Below are 14,433 nucleotides of genomic sequence, written 5' to 3' on the forward strand. Positions count from 1 at the left end.
ATGACTGCATGCTTTTTAATCTAGCAGATAGGCCATAACTTACTATCCCATTCTGGATAGTGGGTCAGTTGTGTTTTGACAAACATCTTCATAGATATAGGGGTTTTCCCCTAAGTAATTTTTTCTGAAGAACTCTTTTTGGGCCAAAGTTTGCAGAAAAAAAAAATGCTAGCTTATTCACTCTAATATCATGCTACCCACACTGGAAATCACCATAATACACACATTTGCCATCAGTAGTTGGCAAGGAACTCTGCTAGACACCTCCCACATGAAGTTCAGAGCTGAAACCCAGGGGGTACAAAGGTTAATGCTGAGACATGGCCTCCTGTCCAATGATGACCTTCTCCTGGCAGGCCAGCTCACATCCTGGTAAGGAGGGTGTATAGAATTCTCAAAGGTTAGCTCCTTCCGCCCAAAACAACTCTACCATCCCTTGGTGAAGGCCTGTCATTTTGACAGCTTTATTTCTTTACCTTAAGGCTTTTAGAAGTGTTAAAAGTAAGCCCTGGGAAGGGTAGCTCAGAAAAACTGCTGTCAATCACCTCTACTGTACTATAAATGAGCTTTCAGTTCTTTCTGATTGGTGGGTTTTAAGATAGGATCCTAGCAAGGAGTTTTGGCTGTCCCACAGTGTTTCTTCAGGTTGGCCTATCTGAGTAAGCAGTGATGTCCCCTGATAGTGGGTAGATGTTGGTGGAGGCTGAGGAGCACACCAGTACTCACTCCTGGGTGATGTTTCCTTTTGAAAATGGCCTCAGGCAACAAGTCTATGAGGAAGTTGTTCAACCTCACTGGTCAGGGAAGTGTAAATGAAAACCATCAGTTACTCATTTCCACCAATTTGGCACAGTATTGTTAAGGGTGCTGGTGCAGTCTGCGATCAGAAGACGAAGACTTCCTTGGCCCACGTGGACGAATTCATGGCAGGACACGTGTGTAAATGGAACTTATTAAAATTAGGGAAGGGGAATACAAAGAAAGGGGAGCATGGAGGATGCAGGTGGAATCCGCGGGCAGAGCGAGCAAGCTTCTCTTTCTCAAGTACTTTTAAAACTTAAGCTAATCTGTGGGAAGGGCAGAAACAGGTGATTCCCATCCAATAATCAATGAGTGGGGAGGGGCGTGGGGGGTTCCCGGGCCAGGTGAGGGCGGTCCCTGAGCCACGGCACGGTCAATCTGAAAGGTAATTTTTCTGAGTCCCAGACTTTCCCTAATTCTAGCCTGCCTCCGTATTTGCTATGAGTGAAAATGTGTAATTCTGAGGGGCAATTTGGCTGTATCTATCAAAAGGTTTTTCTTTCAAGGGGCACAGAAATGATTTTTCCAAAATGCCCACTACAGTGCTGGGTTTTTTTTTTTTTTCTTTGTTAGCAAAATTTATTAGGAAAGAAATTTAGTATTAGATAACAGTAGGGAGAAATGGGGAATAAAGGGAAAAAAATTCCTGCTCCCCTTGCAGGAAGTAGGAGTAAAGACTCAAAATGGTGGTCCTCATCTCTAGTCTTACTTAGACTTTACAAGCTGAGGGAATATGATCATCTCTAGCAAGCTCTAATCATTAAAATAATGGATCTGCTAGTGCTGGTGGAACTTCTCTAAATACTTGATAAAAGATTTCAAATAAGGTACAGTAGACCTATATACTCAGTCACTAAAAGTGATATAGGTAAAAAATACCAATTGATAACCAAATAAATGTTTATTCTGTATTGTTAAGTAAAAAAGCAAATTAAAAAATAGAATTATCCCATTTTTGTTAAAAAAATAATAAAAGGCACATGTATGTCTGGAAAGATATAACTAATGTTTCTTCCTTCTTTCCTTTCTTTTCCTTCCTTCCTTTTTCTTTCTTTTTTTCTCTTTCTCTCTCTTTCTCTTCCTTCCTTTCTTTCTTTCATCTTTTGACAGGGTTCACTTTATAGCCCAGGCTACCCTCGAACCCATGATCCTCTTACCTCACCTCAGCTTCCCTCATGGTAGGATTACAAGTGTGTACCACCACACCCAGCATTATGTGCTAAATTTTGATGATGTATAAGTATGACTTTTGTGATAAGAAAATTATATTTTAGCATTTTTTTGACATTTTCAAGAAGCTCTGCCTTGCTTCTCAAGGTTAGTCATACCTTTCATCTTCCCTTTAGTCTTTACAGAATGGATCAACAGTGAACCTCATTGGTAGGCAGCTGCACTAGGCCAGCTCTAAAGCAAGTCATCTGGACACACTGCCCTTTCTTCAGCTGGACACACCCTCATTGTCATCACTGCTGGAAAAAGCAGGCTTTGCTCTCCATTCTTATCACTTCCATTTTCTTACCTCAGTCAAAACAACAGTAGTCTTGATGCAAGGAAAAAATGGGAAAATGACTTTTCTATGATTTGTTATAAAAAAGTGGTGGTGTTGGAAAGACAGTCCTTGGAGTTCACCAGATCCCAGGTTATGACCATGTATTTTATTTTGTTTATTTATTTTTATTTTGCAGTACTGCCTTTAAATTCCTTTGCTGAAAATACTGCCTTTAGACTTCTCCACTGCTGCCATGAAATGCAAAGGTACTGAGGCTGTCTAGCTTCAGAAAGGTGACATTTATAGCACTGAATGTCTGAGGAAGCCTTTACCCTAGCATTAGCTGGTTAATAACTGGTTTGGTTGTTTTTCCCTCCTAGTGCTTTAATTTTCCATGGGTTACACACACACACACACACACACACACACACACACACACACACACTCCAACTTTTGATAACATGGTCATGATCCTCTCCCTAAAGAAACTGGTTTTTCTTAGTATTTAGAGAATACTAAGGGTATCTCCATTGTCCTAGGAGCTGGATTTTTCAACTCAGAGCAGAAATTGTCTCAAAAGGACCATCCTTTGAATCCTGTGACAGGTCTCTTCCTCTTGTACACAAACCTTTGTTTCATTATCCCTACCACATGTAAGGGAACCAATTAGATTCTGGCTTTCCTATTGCATTTCTTTGGATTACCACACAGTTTTGGCTGGGGTACGTGGGGCAAGTCTTTTTATAGAGCCTGAGCCCTATCCATGGCCCCTACAAGTAAACCCCTCTCAGTAATGACAGCCTGCTTTGGTGATCAGATTGTGCCCTAAAAACATGAAAGCTGTGGCCCCCAAAGGATTAAGCCTGATGATAATACAAGAGTTTGGGTTTAAGTGCCAAGTTATATGCATTTTTAAAAATATGGTGATTGGCCACCCTTGAACATCTGGTCATTTTTGATAACAAGAAGGATGACACCCAAATGGCCCCATGAAAAAGAGAGGGTGGTATCCACCCAGGATGTCTGGGACAGAAGGAGCAGAATCCTTCCTCTGACACTGCTGTTGCCCCTACTGAGTTTCTCTGACCTTGGACTGCTCTTCCTGGACAGACCAGGAAGGACTCTCATCCCCTTTGCAAGGTCAGCACTCCAGCTCCATCTGCCCTGGGCAGGAGAACCTTTGTCTCCTCTCTGGCTCAGTACTTCCCACCAGTTACTCCTGCCAGCTCTCCAGAGGCCCTGCTTTTTAGGTCCCAGTCTCTGGATTATGGTCCCCTCCTTTGTGGGAAAGGAACCTGAGTTTAGTGCAATCTATGGAGCTAAACAGATCTTTAATCAAGACTAATGCACATGGCCCATACTTCCTCCTCACTACAGGTGGTAAGGAATGCCTCAATAAAAGAGGAAAAATCAGCAAGTATGATTTTGTAAACTCAGCCATGTACCTTGAATAGAAAGAGGCTAGAATCTGTTTCCCTAAATCTTTTTGGGGGCTGGTGGAGTGACTCAAGCAGAAGTGCACCTGCCTAGCAAGTGTGAGGCCCTGAGTTCAAATTCTTGTACCACTCCTCAATTTTTTTTTTCAAATCTAGCACAGCCTAAGGCCAATGATAATATCCTGGGATAATACTTTTTGAGTTATTAACTGATTTTATTTCCTTCCCAGTGCTTCCCCTTTCCTTGGGTTACCCATATACACCCTCCCTAGGCCATTGTGTGTGCATTGCCTCTTGAAATGCAGAATCATCCTGACAGAAAGCACAGCTTTTTTCTAAGCTCCTGTCTCAATTTGGTTTGTGCTGATAGAACAGAACACCACAGACCAGGTAATTTAGAATGAAAAAAATGTATTGGCTCACAGTTCTGAAGGGTGAGGAGTCTGATGTCAAGATCCTGGTCGAATCATTATCTTTATGAATGGATTAGATCCTCAGGGCCTAATTACTTAGTAGTCCCATCTCTTAATACTGTTATAATAACAATTAAATTTAAATGAAATTTCAGCATGAGGTTTGTTTGTTTTGAGATGGGGTCTTGCTGTCTTGCCAATCTGATCTTACACTCCAGAGCTCAGGTGACCCTCATGCCTTAGCCTTCTGAGTAGCTGGGACTAAAGGTATACCAACATCCCTGGCTTCAATATGAGTTTCAGAAGGCACAAGCCCTGAACCTTTCCTCAAACTAGACTGAAAACTTTCCCTGACTGAAAATGGGGAGGAATGACAAAAAGGAAGTGATGGAGTTGATTGTTTCTATAGAGCCCTGAGCAAGGCCTCAGAGAAGGAGCACTGGAATCTAGACCACTGTGCTCACTGGCGGGAAATTTTGTGCCTCAAATATGGACAGTGCATTTATCCCATATAAAACTGTACCTTTGTAAACTTATTTGAGTTTATTTGACATCTGAGAAATCTTTATTAGTATTTTTAAAACGCTGGCATTGACAGCTATGTGCAAAAGACTGTGTTTTTCCAGGGTATGTCTAAAGGCCATGGTTAAGTTTAGCTGAATCTCACTATTTACTTATGGTCAACTTGAATAGCTATAAATGTAGCTATGTAGTCTGGCACAGTGCTTGATAAATAGTAGCCACTCAGTAAGCTATATATCTCTCTGTTCTGAGCATCAACTATGCCTGAGCCTTGCTCATAAGAGAGTTAACATAATTCTTCATTAAAGTAAAAAGCAATATAAGGCTTTGAAATAGTTATTGTAAGTTTGGGTAGCAAATACCAAGCACATATACCTCCATTTACCTCTTTCCTCATCCATGGCAGACATTGCTAACTGATTATGAGTCTTTTCCATTGGCCTCAGAACCTTCTGAGTAAAGGATATAGCCCATTTGCCATTTCTAGGCCAGGAAAAAGAGACTGGGAGTCTAGAGGTTTTTTCTTGCTTTGTCTCAAGGTAAGGTTGTAGCACAGTCTGAGCCTGTGTTTACTTATCTGTACAATGGGGACTGTCACTTCCCTTAACTGTTCTAAACAACTCTTTTGAGGTTTAAATGTAAAGAGTGATGGGGAATTGCTTCGAAAGGTTAAAAGAGCAAGGCACTTCCAAAAGTGTAGCAAGAGCTCTCAGGATTCACAAGAATGAAAGACCCATCTTTGTCAAGAAGAGAATACCATTAAGACCTGTTTAGGGCAGAAAAGATCCTGTTTCAAGAGGAGTTTCTTGCCAGATGTTGTGGCTCATGCCCATAATCCTGGTACTCAGGAGGATCGTGAGTTCAAGGCCAGCCTGAGCTACATAGAGAGACCCTAAAAAAGAAAGCAAGAAAAGCAAAAGAAACAAAGAATAAAGGGCAAAAAAGGATGTTTTTCTTATTTAGAAGGACAAGGAAAAGAACAGAGGATAAGAAATGGGAAAGGAGTGGTGGAGGAGGGGGAGGTGGCCCAAATAATGTATACACATGTAAGTAAATGTAAAAACAATAAAACTTTAAAAAATGGGAAAGGAACAAAGAAAACGGACATGGATGGTTTGGAGTCAGAGATAGTAGGTTCAAGTTTCAGTTCTGCTTCTTGTCAGTCACAGAGTTTGGAATGGGTTACTAGTCTTCTCTGGCCCTAACATTCCTTTTCGCCAAATGGAGCAATCAATTTCCACCTGTCAGGATTATTAGAAGTATGAAGTTAGTTCATAGCTACGAGAGGACTTAATGCCGAGGCAGGTGCATAGTGAAGACTTGGTGAACTCCATATTGATGCCAGCACATTCCCACACAGTGGGTTTCTCACAAGGGGATTCACATTCTCCATTTCATTCAAAATAGTGCTTGAATTCTTAGAGCAATAAGGCAAGAGAAAGAAATAAAAGGATACAAATAGGAAAGGAAGAAGTCAAGTTATCCCTATTTTCAGACGATATGATCCTATAACTAAAAAACCCTAAAACCCTCACCAGAAGATTATTAGATATGATAAACACTTTCAGCAAAGTAGCAGGATATAAAATTCACATATAAAAATCAGTTTTTCTATATACCAATAATGAGCATGCAAAGAAAGAAATCAGGAAAACAATCTCATTCACAATAGCCTCAAAAACAACATCAACAAAAACCTAGGAATAAACCTAACCAAGGAGGTGAAAGACTTCTGCAATAAAAACAAAACACCAAAGAAAGAAATTGAAGAAGATGCTAGAAGATTTAAAGATTTCCCATGTTCATGGATCAGCAGAATCAATATTGTGAAAATGGATATCTTACCAAAAGTAATCTACAGATTCAATGCAAAACCCATCAAAATTCCAAAAACATTCCTCATAGATATAGAAAAAACAATCCACTGATGCATATGGAGCACAAAAGACCCCAAATAGCCAAAGTAATCTTGAGCAAAAAGAGCAATGCCAGAGTCATCACAACACCTGACTTCAAATTGTACTACAGTGCAATAGTAACAAAAACAGACATGTAGACCAATGAAATAGAAGATCCAGAGAAAAACGTAAGGAGCTACAACCATCTGATTCTCAACAAAGATGCCAAAAACATATATTGGAGAAAAGACAGCTTCTCTAGTAAATGGTGCTAGGAAAACTGGATAGCCACATATAGAAGACAAACTAAATCTCTATCTCTCACCATGTACAGAAATCAATTCAAAATGGATCAAGGACCTTAATGTAAGACCTGAAATTTTGAAAGTACTATAGAAAAGCAAGAGGAAAAGGCTTCAAAATTTAGGTTTAGGGTAAGTGCTGGTGGATTACCCTACAATCCTAGTTACTCAGGAGGCAGAGAGCAGGTGGATCCAGGTTTGAAGCCAGCCCCAGGCAAATAGTTCACAAGACCTTATCTTAAAAAACAAAGAGAAAGAAATCACAAAAATGACTGGCAGAATGGTTCAAGCTGTAAGAGCACCTGCCTAGTAAGCATGAAGCCCTGAGTTCAAATGTCAGTGCTACAAAAGAAAAAAAAAAAGAAACCAGGATATAGGCTTAGGCAATGACTTTCTGAATAGGACTTCAATAGCTCAGGAAATAATAATGACAATTGATCAATGGATTGCATCAAGTTTAAAAGCTTCTGCACAGCAAAGGAAACAATTATCAGAGTGAAGAAATAGCCTACAGAATGGGAGAAAATCCTTGTAAGCTATATATCTAACAATGGATCAATATCCAGAGTATATAAAGAGCTTAAAATATTAAACAGCAAAAGAACAAATAATCCCTTCAATAAATGGGCAATGAATTGATTGTTTTGGGTGGTACTGGAGTTTGAACTCAGGACATTATGCTTGTTAATGTAAGTACTCTCTACCATTTCAGTTATGTGCCCAGGCTAAGGCAAATGTGGACAGTTTTCAACTGTCAACATCCTTAGTCATAAGGTAGATGAAAGTCAAAATTACATTGAGATTGTGTCTCACCCTAGGCAGAATGGTTATCATCAAGGAAACAATGACTACAGGCAAGAATGTGGGGAACAAGAACACTTACACTGTTGGTGGGAATGTAAATTAGTACAGCCACTATGAAAATCAGTACAAAGGTTCTTCAAAAAACTAAAAATAGAACTACATATGATCCTGCTATCCCACTCTTAGGCATGTACCCAAAGGAATAAAAGTTAATATACAATACAGATACCTGCACACCCATGTTTATTGTGGTACTGTTCATAATAGCTAAGTTATAGAATAAGTCTATATGCCCATCAACAGATGAGTGGATAAAGAAATTGTGGTATATGTGCACAATGGCATATGAGTCATAACAAAGAGTGAAATTATTCCATTTTCAGGGGAATGGATGGGATTGGAGATCATCATGTTAAATAAAATAAGCTAGAATCAGAAAGACAAATATTGCATGTTTTCTCTCATACATAGAATCTAGATCTAAAAAACTGACCAAAAAAAGGGATATTTGGGACAATACCAGCTGGAGAATTTATTGGGGGAAGTGGATATGATGAAAGTACATTGTATGCATGAATTAAAATGTCATAATAAAACCCATCACTTTGTACAATAAAAAAAGAGTTGGATTTCTCATCTATTATCCACTCATCTTTCCAATTTCTACTGAGCATGCTCACTTAGTGTGAAGCAGGGAGAGGATATACATTAATATTCAACATTTCTCTGACCTTAAGGCCATCAAGAAGACCATTTTCTGTGATGTGATTTGAACAGCTACCCATCATCCAACTTGCCCTCAATTTTACCCCCCATTAAACTTTTGAGTCTCTTTAGTTCCTTACAACTTTGATTCTTGAGCTCCAGAGGAAGATGTAAGCCTCCTAGGGCAGTTAGAGGCAGCTGTGGGCTAGAAGAAAGAGTACAACTGGGTGGAGGGGTGCCAGGTATCATGTGGCAAACACAGAGGCTGGGGAGGAATGAAAGGAGCCTCTGTCTTTTATGGAGTTAGTCTAGGAGCCAGGAGTTCTGTTTCTCTCTGCCAGTCTTTGTAGGGCAATTCAGTATCATCTTACCCTTCTCTGAGCTCCTGTAGCACTCTATCTGTCCTTCTCTTTGGCACTTTTCAGCATTAGGACTTGTAATGTTCACATTTGTGCATAGACATTCCTGCATCTCTTGCCATTCTTACCTCCCTAATCAGGGTTTCATGCACTGCCCCATGGTCACCACCACTCCCACCTTGCCATCCTAATTGCTCTCCTTACAAGTAGTGCTCCTATGAGAGGGTGTACCATCCTGTGTTGAGGTCCTTCATGCACTTGCCTTTCTTCAGCTCTGGTCTATAGATTCTGACAGGGCAAAGATTTGTCCTTGGGTGCCTAAAACAGAATCTGGAGTGTGAGAGGTGCTCAGATACCTTTCAGCTGACTATCAGCACACTATCAGTTCCTCTCTGAACCATGAGCTCCTAGAGAATGGTGTTTGTGTTCTCTAGCCTTTCGAAGCCTCAAATCCACATATCACAGGCATGGCTTAGTGCTTGGTGCTCAGTAACTGCTGATGAGTGAATGAGCAATGAAAGTCTTAAAAAATGGGCAGATCCCTTGGCTCTCAGTCAAGATTTCAAATAACTAGGGATGATGTGCTGGATATCTGTTCTCTACCTCACCCAACCTGCTCAAGATTGAACTCAGGGCTTCATGCTGCTAGGCAGGCACTCTACTGCTTGAGCCACACCTCCAGCCTATTTTGCTCTGGTTATTTCTGAGATACGGTCTCACTTTATGCCCACCGCTGGCCTGGACCATGATCCTCTTATTTTAGGTTCCCCGTCACTGGGATAACAGGAGCTCTGGCTGGGCTCAGTCAATAGGAAGCACCAGTCAACTAGAGGGACAGAGAAGAGTGAAGTCATTATTTATAAATTCTGTATTTCTGAATTTGCCTACTTGGTAAAATCTATTTGTAATCCTAGAATCAGTGCTATTCAGGCTGCTTTTGTGATCATTCATGGACATGCACAGAGTGGCAAAAAATTTGAGTCATCTGATTTTCATGTTTCCCCATAGGCACGTTCCCAGCTGAGGTTGAATAGAGCAATCCTTTGCTTTCTTGTTTCGGCTCTCATACCACAAAATATTGTTCTTTTCAGGGTCTATTTGATATCACATTTTCCATATTTTGTACTTGTCATTGGTGATTTGACATTTAAAGTGGCCCCCAGGAGGTATACTGAAGTTACCCAAGTGCTATCTATCTAGTGCTGCAAAGCCAAAGGAAGCCATTATGTGCCTTACCAAAAATGTGTATGTTAGATAAGCTGTATTTAGGCACGAGTTTTAGTGTGATGGGCCAGGAGCTCTAAGTTAATGAATCAACAGCAATATTAATTAAAATATCTCAAAGCAGAAACGCACATGAAACAAGGTTATGTATTGGTTGGTTATGTATTGATGGGATCAGAGACTCACAGGAACCTAACCCTGTATTTCCCCTAGGAACAAAGGCTCAATATTGGATAATTCAGTGTTTACAATGACATTATAGAACATAACTACTGTGAATAATGAGAGCTAACTGTGTTTAGTCCCCAGGCAGTCTTCTATCTAATAAGCTGCAGTGGTTAATGTCATCCATTCAGCAAAAACCAGTGATCCTATCAGTGCAGCTTCTTTGGAGCTATAGCTATGGTCTTGGTACATTTTTGTTGTTGTTGTTGTTGTTGTTGTGTTTAGTTTTAGGTGGGGATTGAACCCAGGACCTTGCATATGCTAGGCAAATGCTCTACCACTTAGCTGTACCCCAGCCCTAGTGTCAATAGTAGTACCTTCCTCTTCTTGTCCCTGTAAGCTTAGGGGTGGCAATAACTTGCTATTGTTGCTAGCTCCAGCTATTCACCATCCCTTGCTGGTTTCTTTACATCCTACCCACACCTTTGTAAATACTTACTTTATTAAACTCCTTTCTCGAGTCTTTTAAGGGCACCATCTGTTTCTAACTAGAATCCTAATACAGACAGATTATGGAAAAGCTCAGCACCTAAATAACAGACGCCTCTCCTCCACTCACCTCTGAATCTTCATCAACAACAGCTCCTCACTCCCCGTCAGAGCTAGTGGAGAATGGACAGTCCTAATCCTATTGCAGTGCTACTCAGTGTGGCACTGACCTGCAGCAGGGTCACCCTTTGGAAGCTTGTTAGAAATGCACATTGCTGAGTGTTCTAGATCTGCTAAGGCTGAATCTCTGGGGACAAAGCCCTGAAATCTGTATTTTTCAGAAATGACAAAAAATCATTCAAAATTGATTCTGTGAAGAAATGAGGTTTTCTTAACAAAAAAAGATTTGCTGACTCACCATGAAACAAAAATCTATCCCAATTTGTTAATAAACTACTTCTGGTCATTCATTAAGTAATAATGCTTTCGAAATCATAATCTTTCTGGGTTTTTCTTTTGGTCTTAGTTTAGAACAACAGGTTTTTCTTATGCACACTCAAGTTTGAGGGCCATTTCCTAGAGAACTGGGAATGTAGGAGAGAGAGAGTAGGCACAGAACAGTTGCTTAGGACCCTTGTCAGGGCGTCTAACTCCCACCTACCTGCCTTCCTACCTTTTTCTGGCCCTTGTTTCCCCAGACTGAGCCACAGCTAGGAACACATACAATGTGAGTACACCCTACCGAGGTGTGGCTGTTTCCTAGGCAGCATAGCATACTGCGGTAGGACTGGACTACCAGGAAACTGAGCATTGAAATGCCAGGCCTCTCTGAGCTCAGCTACAGGGCAAGACAGAAGATAAATTATGTGGTGACAGGGATCAGGGCATACCACTCCAAAACATGTTAGTTTGGCATACTGATTATTGTGAGCTAAAGGTATTTGAGAAATAGCAGACATGGGAAGAGCTCTCTGCCCTGCCCTTTCTGCCTAAAAGCAGGACATAAATTTCCCTTTGTGAAGGGAGCATAAAGTTCCATCCCTCTCTTGTGTCAGGATAAGGAAAGCCACCCTTATCACCAGAGTCCCAGAGCCCCAGAAGAGCTGGCCTTGAGCTGAGCCTGCATAAACAGACCTCCTAAAGTGACCCTTCCATTCCTTTCTCTATCTACTTCCTAGTCATTTGCGTACAATTTATTACCCAAGAAGCCCAAACATCCTTTTCTTTGTCTAGTTACTTCTCCCCAGTTTATCACCCTTTGTTGAAATTATTTATCACTTCCCAAGTCTAACTGCTTCTATGGGTTTTCACTTTTTTGTGAATTCCTGTGTATAATTTATCTTTTGTCAGTTTTAATTCTCAGGCCCCACCATGAATCTAAGAGGATGGAGGAAAAGGTTTATTTCCCCTCCCTGTAGTGGAAAGAACCCACAGAGAGGATGATCCCATGGGCTTTAAAAGAAGAAAGGATTTTCTTTTACCCCACTTAACAACCCTGCCTCAGTATGGTGAATGGAGTTCCTCCTGTTGCTGTTAATAATTTTTCTATATCACCCCCTACTTCAAAATGCGGATTTGGGGCAACTTATTAACATACATATCATACAAGCTTTAAAAAATAAATAGCTATCCCTGGGATTTGTAAGTTGTTTACTTAAAACATTCTTAAAGATATTAGCTTCTTTGCTGATAATAGTAGCAACCAAAGATTCCAGTGTTTACACATAGAAAAGACCAATGCTTACATGTGCAAGAAATAACAATGTGTAAAATGAAGCCTTAAGAAAAACTTAATGACTACTAGATATCCTTAGAACACTGTATTTTCTATAATGTTATTTGTATTTTTTAAAATAGCATATTTGTGACAGAAACTGAGTTAACATCTTAAAGGTGAACATTCATTTGTGTTGCTTAGATAAATGTAATGACTATAAACATCTATATAAGCTGGAATTTAGTTTTTACTTTGAAATGCGAGCCTTTCATTTATAAAAAAAATCATTTCAAAATTGATTCTGTGAAGAAATGAGGTTTTCTTAACAACAACAAAAAAAACTTGCTGACTCACTATGAAACAAAAATCTACCCCAACTTGTTAATAAACTATTTCTGGCTATTCATTAAGTAATAATGCTTTGGAAATCATTTTAGATTCAGTGTTACGACTTTCTCTCCAATTTTTTGTTTGCTTTAAAATAAAATTTATTGTGTATCTGTGTAAGGAAAAGGTTTTGTATGGTTTTGTGGTGCTGGGGTTCAAACCCACACAGGCTAGGCAAGTGCTGTACCCCTGAGCCATGGCCCCCATCCTCACTTTGCTTGTTTTGATGACTCAAAGCGGCCATACCTCCTATTGCAACCGCCAGGCCTTGGGATTGTAACTCCTGTGGCCACAGACTTCACAGCCTGTCTGATTCTGAATGAGAAAGGAAGTATTAAAAGGGCTGACTATGAGAGGAAGTTTCTTTAAATGATTTGTGAAATGGTTCTGAAGATTGATGCATCTTACAGCCGTCACTCGTGTCGTGAGTAAGGTTCACATAGTCTGGACCCTTGTCTCCCCCTCACTCAGCGCATTGCTCATGTGCAAGTGCTTCCTTTCCATCTTATTTGCTATTTTCTTTCTATAAGAAAAAAAAATTTCAATTTGATTTAATTTATTTATTGTTTTTTTGAGAGAGGGTCTCACTATGTAGCCTAGGCTGGCCTCATACTCGTCATCCTCCAGCCTTAGCCTCCTGAGTGGTGAGATCACAGGTGTGCATCACCATATGGACTGCCTTTTCTTTTTCACTCTCTGACCCTAGTGAAAGAAAACTGTATTGATGATAAGCCTTTAAATAATGTAAGTTGTTCATATATCCAGAACAGATTAACAAAATATTTGTCTAAAAAAAATCAAAACACGTAAACAGAAACAAATTAAAGAAAAGCTATGGATGGGAAAATAAGATGTGGTCCAGGGGTAAGATTCATGCAAAATGTATTCCATGAGGTGCTGTCAAATTGCTAATGGCAAACCTAAAATTTGGTCTTGATCTTCATAGCAGACAGAGCAAAGAGAACAAATCAATTACAAGATTTAGTCTGTCCACAAATTAGAAACACTCCAGAGGCTTTGCTTCATATCAGCAGAGCAGAGAGATGTCAAAACATGTCCTGAGGGGCCTAAAAGAAGAAACACATTAGGGGAGGCCTTAGGGTTAGGGTGCTCCCTCCTGATTGATTTGTGGCTACACTTGCTGATCTATAGCTTTGGAGTTCTTCGTCCCCATCATTCTCCTAAACCCTGCACTACCTACTCAAACCCCATAAGGTTGAACACAGCCATAGGAGAGGGTTGATTTACTTAGGGGGTTGCCTTAACTTTTGGAGATAGCATTTGTTACCACTGTTCACAATGGCCATGAGTTTCCAGTTTTGAATGGACATTAGGTCATTTGAGAAACTTCCCAAAATTATATAATTATCTAGGCACCACTCAGATTAACAGAATATAGATCACTAGGATTAGTCCTGGCAATTCTTCATTTTCTCTAATGCTCCATCTATTTCTTATGTACAGTGGGAGGAGAGAACTCAGAGGGTTACAAACTTGGCCATATATTATAGTAACCTGAGGAGCCTGTTAAAAATTCCCACTCCTCAGCCACACTCTCCCTCCCAGGTTCCCCAGTCTTGTTGGACCCAAGAATTCTATATTTTTAATAAAAAGGCCTGGGAATTCTGACATAAATGAACCATATACACAGGAACCCACAAGAATAAAGGGGAAGATCTGTGCTCCAGTGTGCTCTGACCACAGCAGGCCGTGGGAACTTTT

General features: G+C 40.2%; 1 protein-coding gene across 1 annotated transcript in view; it reads right to left on the minus strand.

Annotated features, from left to right (window-relative positions):
- Mlana (melan-A) overlaps positions 1 to 10,801 on the minus strand; it is a 45,864-nt gene extending 35,063 nt beyond the window's left edge. Inside the window, exon 1 of the mRNA XM_020159599.2 lies at positions 10,738 to 10,801. The gene's annotated coding sequence lies outside the window, so the exon portion shown is untranslated. The remainder of the gene's footprint in view (positions 1 to 10,737) is intronic.
- Between the last annotated feature and the right edge of the window lie 3,632 nt (positions 10,802 to 14,433).

Source organism: Castor canadensis, chromosome 13 (genome assembly GCF_047511655.1).
Source record: "Castor canadensis chromosome 13, mCasCan1.hap1v2, whole genome shotgun sequence".
NCBI classification, from domain to species: Eukaryota; Metazoa; Chordata; class Mammalia; order Rodentia; family Castoridae; genus Castor; species Castor canadensis.